We start from the raw sequence: 6,217 nt of genomic DNA on the forward strand, positions 1-6,217 counted from the left end.
TTTGGGTTTTTTTTGTTATTCAGTTGTATGAGTTCCTTATATTTTTTGGATATTAACCCCTGATTGGATATAGCAGGACTCCTGACAATGGTCTCACATGCTGGTTCCCTGAGTCCCCTCAGGAGCCACTTTTGTTCCCTAAAATCTCCGCTTTTTTCTCATTTCTTTCAACCCTCTCCTCTGACCTCCTCCTCACATATACCTGCCCCTCTACCCAGGTCCTGCCAACCCTCTTAGTGAAAATGATAACATTCCAGGCCCCTTTAGCCTTCCTAGTCTCTTGCACATTTTGAAGTCTCAGACATCAATCCATGGCTTTTCCCTTTGGCCCAATTACAGAGACCCCAAGGTCCAAGGAGTGGATTTGGGTCTAGTGTATTTTGACCTTCCCGGTGAGGGAGAAGGGTAAGCTTACTCCTGAGAATGGGGCTTTGGGGAAAACTTGGGAAATGAGTGTGCTTTCTGCACCAACCTTTAGCTAGTCCTCTCTCAGTCCACCAGCACCAAGCCTTCTTCCCCCAGTGGGAATCATTTTCCTTGAAGATTCTCTTCTCCAACCCCACCACAGCCCACCTGGTCCAGTAGAGAGATTCACATTCCTTGAATTAACATAATCTTGATGCTAGATTTGCTGAAAATACTCTGGCTTTATTTTGCTAAGAGATTATCTGCCTCTCCTCCCCCCCAACACACTCTCCTGGGTTACATTATAGAACTTTTTTTTTGAGATGGGGGCAAAGGGAGAGAGAGAGGGAATCTGAAGTGGACTCCACACCCAGCACAGAGCCCAACACAGGGCTCGATCTCACGACCCTGAGATCATGACCAGAGAGCTGAAATCAAGAGTCAGACACTTAACTGACTGAGCCACCCAGGCATCACACATTATAGGACTTTTTGGGTGAATTGACAATAAATTGTGTCATTCCCAATTCAACCCTTTGTAATCCTGTGGTTTAGGACAATAGAGAAGACTCAGTTTGCCCATCACAAAAACACTGTAAAATAGAATTCACATAAAAGAACCAAGCTAAGTCATTAAGTAATGCTAGATGAATTCTCATTCTAACATTCATCCACTGATGTAGATTGGATTCAATTTCTTCAGGGTTTAAGGAATAGAAGGGTAAGACAAATAATAAAAGGAGTTTAATTGTATCCCATGATAACTATACCCCCACAACACACAAAACAATTCAAGGTAGTTTATCTTTCAGCCTTAGGAGAGATAGCTCTGAGGACAAACTAACTGATGTCCCATCAAGTAGAAAGGCAACTTAAAAAAAATTAAGTAGGAAATAACATATTGTGTTATATTAGAAAACACCTGAAAATTTCACTGGGACAGAAAGGAGGGGTCTGCTAAACCTCAGACTTTCTTAGAGACACTTGCAAGCAAGAGCTGAGATAACTCAAGTATAATGAATTTCACAATGATTTGAGCATAGAGTATTGAAAGGAGTAAAACCTGCTGGGACCATCTCTTCCATGGCCTGCCTCACCCCTACCTGTTCTTGCCCCTTCCATTCCCAGCTTAGGTCCCTCCCACCCAGGAGGCTTCCTGTGCCCTCTGCATCTGGGTACACTTCCTGCTGGGTCCCCAGGGCCACTTTGTGGTGCTTGCCGTGCAGTATCCTGCTTGCTGCTAACCACCAGGTCTCCGTGGCTGCACCAAGAGCTTTTCCTGGGCAGGGGTCCCCCCAGGACAGAGCCTGACACGCAATGTGCTCTGTCATGTTTGAGGGATAAATAAATGGATGGTGGAAATTTGCTTGAGATATTCAAATTTTCAAATGCCAAAACCCCAATTATGTTTAATGTTCTATAGCAGCAGGAGAGAGGGAGGGAGTGCCTCCAAAGGAAATGAGAAAAGAGAAGGGATTTCCTCCAAGCTAAAAAGAAAAGAGGAGCCTGTGATCCCACAGGCGGCGGGAACCCTGCCTCTCCTGTGGTCTCCAGCTTTGCCAACAGTGCCCCTGCCCCTCAGCAGGGCATGGAAGTAGCAGAACTGTAGCCTGAGCCAGGAATGTGGCCTCCAGAGGGTCTCCCTAACACCTTGATGCTACCTGACCTGCTGGAACTCTATTATCCTGCAAGAGGTGCGGAGAAGGGAGTGAGGTAAGCACACACCCACCTACCCCCACTCCCCCACCCCCTGGGGCTGAGTTTCTTCCTGACTGGTGGGATGAAGTTTGGAAGAGAAATTGATTTAGATGATATTTTTTGCATGCCTGAATTTGGAAACAAATATAGAGTTGTTTCTACTATGGAAAAAAATCAAAGTCTGTTCATTCCACCATGGAAAAAAATCAAAGTCACAAGTTAATTACAGTGAGGATCTGTTTCGATGGCTGATTTGTGAGAACTGAAGAAAGATGTAGGAGGGATCAGCATCAAATGACATTAAGATGGTCAATGAGATCATTTTGAGGCACTAGATGGTGGAAAGTTATTTGGATGACTAGATCACAAACACTGGAATGGGAGAATTTTTGAGAAAATGAAAGGTCTTTCCTTGGAAATGCTTTAAAATAGAAATTGGTATCCTCTGTCCTGCAAGAAGCCTGCAGGATTGACTAGATGCCGTTAGAAAGTCCTTATTATGTCTTCTAATTTACACCGAAGGAAACCAAACTAAATAAGGGGATAGACACACTCAAGCCAGAAAAGGCTTTGGGGAAATAGTAAAGCATACATCAGAAATTTTGTCAATTTAGGTTGCAGGAAAAAATGCTGAGAGCATAAAGGTTGCATATGCGGGAAGCATAGTTTCAAATTTGGGGTAATTGGCTCGGTTTGGAGAAGCTTAATACCAAGAAAATGTGAGAAGTATGAAACGGTAGTTTAAGGATGGCTAATGATGGTGTAATTGCACATCAATACTCATAAAAAAGAAACGTAGGGATATTGGTAGAAAGATGCACATCCTAATTCCTCCGTTCTTTCATCTTTCATCCTTAGGATATGCTTTGCATATAGTGGGCATCTAATGATATTATAGGAATGAATGAATGATGGTACATCAAGAACACTCAGGCACGTTAAACAGTGTGTGTCCCTTTTGTCAAGGGCAGAGGCCTTCTACTTCTCTGTCTATCCATCCGGCCACCCACCTCCTTGTTCCCCCCAGGAGAATCACTAACTTAACGGGTTGTATGGACAGCAGGTGGGACCACACGCTCTGAGAGGTTATATTTCTTCCGTGCGGCTAGTGGATCGCAAAGGATATGAGCAAGCAATCATAAGGGAGGAGTTACGAAAGTATGTTAAATGCAGGGGAAGACGTACAAGTTCACGAGTAAAGAGAAAGACAAGCAAACCAACATACACTGACATATCATTTTTCAACCTATCAGACAGGCAACAAAGTTAAATGTGGGACACACACAGCCCTCCCCTGCCCTCTCTGGTGAGGCACTGGGGAAGGAGGAACTCTCATACATTGCTGGTCGAAGTGTAAACTGCAACAACCCTCTGGAGGGCAATTTCACAACGTCCATCAATATTATAAATGCACAACCTTCTGACCCAACAATTCTGCTCCTCGGAAATTCTCCTGCGCTTGTATTCATGCTTGTGCAAAATGGCACAGACAGGGATATTCATGGGAGCACTGGCTATTATACAGGATATGAAGCAAATGCCCGTCAATGAGTAATTTTAAAAATCATTTCTGGTGCAGGGCGCCTGGGTGGCTCAGACGGTTAAGCAACCGCTTTCAGCTCAGGTCATGATTCCTGAGTCCCGGGATTGAGCTCCACGTCGCACTCTCGGCTCCTCGGGGAGTCTGCTTCTCTCTCTCCCTCTGCTGCTCCGCCACCCCCGGCTCCTGCGCTCTCTCTCTGTCTCTCAAATAGATAAAAAAAAAATCTTTAAAAAAAATAAAAATAATTTCTGGTGCATCCATATAATGGAATACCAGATGTAAAAAAATGAGGAAGCTCTTTAAGTATTGATGTGAAATTATTTCCAAGATTTTCCCGGAAAAAAAATAGCATCAAGTTCTACATTTTCTATTTTTTTTTTAAAGGAGAAAAAAAGAACATAATGTGGATTGGTTTGAATTCCCTAGAAAGATAAAGAAGAAGCCATTGGCAGTGGTGCCTCTCTGGGGGTGGGGGGTGGGACGAGATGGAGCAATAGGGGTCAGGGTAAGAGGAAGCTTGAAATAACTTTTCAAATAGAGTTTGACTTGGAATCGTGTAACGTGTTCTTTTTTTGAAAAATTAAAATAGGACGATGACATCACACTCAGTCAGCCTTGCCGGGGGTTCTTGGATCTTGGGGCCACCTGGAGCGGGTGAGATTCCACCATTTGGATTTAGGTTCTGAGTTAAGCCTCTGTTCCAACCTGGCTCTCCTGGAGCTCGGGATAGGTCTGAGGTCAGTGGTTCGCAAACAGACGGCGCATTAGAATTTCCTGAGGAGCTTTAAAAAATTCTGCCCCCACGCTGTAACCCAGACCAGTTACCTCAGGATCTCTGGGAGGGATAAGAAGTGTCAGTGTTTTTTTTAAAGTGCCCCCCCCCCATGTGATTCCAATAATGTACCCAAGTTTGGGAACCAGTGGCCTATATAAATAATAACTTCCTCGTTTCACATACTCATTTCCTGGGTCTCTCTATCCATCCGGGACTTTACAGGTACCTGGGGTGACCAGCAGGGAGTATGCAGGCATTTCTAACTCCCTTGCCAGAGACATCTGTCGCTAGGAATTGTGAAAAACAAACAAAAAGCAGACCCCAAAACCATCTGCTGGAATATTAGAGTCCTCCAATTAGAATCAGCCTGACAAATCAAAGATTAATACCAGGTTCATATGTTCCATGAATTCAGAAATTCCTTACTAAGAAATTTGTATTAAAAAATGTGTATTAGAATATATGGCAAGGATGTTTTCTGTTCATGCAAAGTAAGAGATCTATAGTAAATCAGGCAATTAATTGTGCAATAATAGGATTGATACTAATAATGTCTTCCAGTATTTTATTTATTTTTTATTATTAACATGTCATGTATTATTTGTTTCAGGGGTACAGATCTGTGATTCATCAGTCTTACACAATTCACAGTGCTCATCAGAGCACATACCCTCCCCAGTGTCCATCACCCGGCCACCCCATCCCTCCCCACCACTCCAGCAACCCTCAGTTTGTTTCCTGAGATTAAGAGTCTCTTATGGTTTGTCTCCCTCTCTGGTTTCATCTTGTTTCATTTTTTCCTCTCTTCCCCTATGATGCTTTGCCTTGTTTCTCAAATTCCATATATCAGTGAGATCATATGATAATTGTCTTTCTCTGATTGACTTATTTCACTTAGCATAATACACATAATAGTTCCATCCACATCATTGCAAATGGCAAGGTTTCAATTTTTTGATGGCTGCATAATATTCCATTGTATATATATACCACATCTTCTTTATCCATTCATCTGTTGGTGGACATCTGGGTGCTTTCCATAGTTTGGCTATCGTGGACATTGCTGCTATAAACATTGGGGTGCAGCTGCCCCTTCGAATCACTACATTTGTATCCTTGGGGTAAATACCCAGTAGTGCAATTGCTGGGTCATAGGGTAGCTCTATTTTCAACTTTTTGAGGAACCTCCATACTGTTTTCCAGAGTGGCTGCACCAGCTTGCACTCCCACCAACAGTGTAGGAGGGTTCCCCTTTCTCCGCATCCCCGCCAACATCTGTCGTTTACTGACTTGGGAATTTTAGCCATTCCGACTGGTGTGAGGTGGATCTCATTGAGGTTTTGATTTGTATTTCCCTGATGCCAAGTGATGTGGAGCACTTTACAATGTGTCTGTTGGCCATTTGGATGTCTTGCAGAAATGTCTGTTCATGTCTTCTGCCCACTTCTTGATTGGATTATTTGTTCTTTGGCTGTTGAGTTTGATAAGTTCTTTATAGATTTTGGATACGAGCCCTTTATCTGATATGTCATTTGCAAATATCTTCTCCCATTCTGTTGGTTCTTTTGGTTTTGTTGACTGTTTCCTTTGCTGTGCAAAAGCTTTTTATCTTGGTGAAGTCCCAATAGTTCATTTTTGCCCTTGCTTCCCTTGCCTTTGGCGATGTTTCTAGGAAGAAGTTGCTGCGGCTGAGGTCGAAGGGGTTGCTGCCTGTGTTCTCAAGGATTTTGATGGACTCCTGTCTCACATTTAGGTCTTTCATCCATTTTGAGTCTACTTTTGTGTGTGGTGTAAGG

Source organism: Leptonychotes weddellii, chromosome 3, assembly GCF_054177405.1.
Source record: "Leptonychotes weddellii isolate Sample4059 chromosome 3, ASM5417740v2, whole genome shotgun sequence".
Taxonomy (NCBI): domain Eukaryota; kingdom Metazoa; phylum Chordata; class Mammalia; order Carnivora; family Phocidae; genus Leptonychotes; species Leptonychotes weddellii.